A 1102-nucleotide genomic window follows, 5' to 3' on the forward strand; every position below is an offset into this window, starting at 1 on the left:
TGGGGGGAAAATGGAGGAAAAGGAGGAAAAAGTACCAAATTGTTTAAAAATCCTACCCAGGATGGAGTTCCACAAGTCCCGCAGCGAGCTGCACGAGCCGCAGGAACACCGGGAATGACCAAAAGGCACCCAGAAGTGAACCAGCCAAAGTGGGGGACAATTTGAGAAAAAGTTGGAAAAAGGTCCAAAATTGATTAAAAATCCTACCCAGGATGGAGTTCCAGAAGCCCCGCAGCGAGCTGCACGAGCCGCAGGAACACCGGGAATGACCAAAAGGCACCCAGAAGTGAACCATCAAAAGTGGGGGACAATTTGAGAAAAAGTTGGAAAAAGGTCCGAAATTGATTAAAAATCCTACCCAGGATGGAGTTCCAGAAGCCCCGCAGCGAGCTGCGCGAGCCGCAGGAACACCGGGAATGACCAAAAGGCACCCAGAAGTGAACCATCAAAAGTGGGGGACAATTTGAGAAAAAGTTGGAAAAAGGGCCGAAATTGTTTAAAAATCCTACCCAGGATGGAGTTCCAGAAGCCCCGCAGTGAGCTGCCCGAGCCGCAGGAACACCGGGAATGACCAAAAGGCACCCAGAAGTGAACCATCAAAAGTGGGGGACAATTTGAGAAAAAGTTGGAAAAAGGTCCGAAATTGATTAAAAATCCTACCCAGGATGGAGTTCCAGAAGCCCCGCAGCGAGCTGCGCGAGCCGCAGGAACACCGGGAATGACCAAAAGGCACCCAGAAGTGAACCATCAAAAGTGGGGGACAATTTGAGAAAAAGTTGGAAAAAGGGCCGAAATTGTTTAAAAATCCTACCCAGGATGGAGTTCCAGAAGCCCCGCAGTGAGCTGCCCGAGCCGCAGGAACACCGGGAATGACCAAAAGATACCCAGGAGTGAACCAGCCAAAGTGGGGGACAATTTGAGAAAAAGTTGGAAAAAGGTCCGAAATTGTTTAAAAATCCTACCCAGGATGGAGTTCCAGAAGTCCCGCAGCGAGCTGCGCGAGCTCCGGGACCCCCGGGAATGACCAAAAGATACCCAGGAGTGAACCAGCGAAAGTGGGGGACAATTTGAGAAAAAGTTGGAAAAAGGTCCGAAATTGTTT

Source organism: Nerophis ophidion, unplaced genomic scaffold, assembly GCF_033978795.1.
Source record: "Nerophis ophidion isolate RoL-2023_Sa unplaced genomic scaffold, RoL_Noph_v1.0 HiC_scaffold_168, whole genome shotgun sequence".
In the NCBI taxonomy this organism is placed as follows: domain Eukaryota; kingdom Metazoa; phylum Chordata; class Actinopteri; order Syngnathiformes; family Syngnathidae; genus Nerophis; species Nerophis ophidion.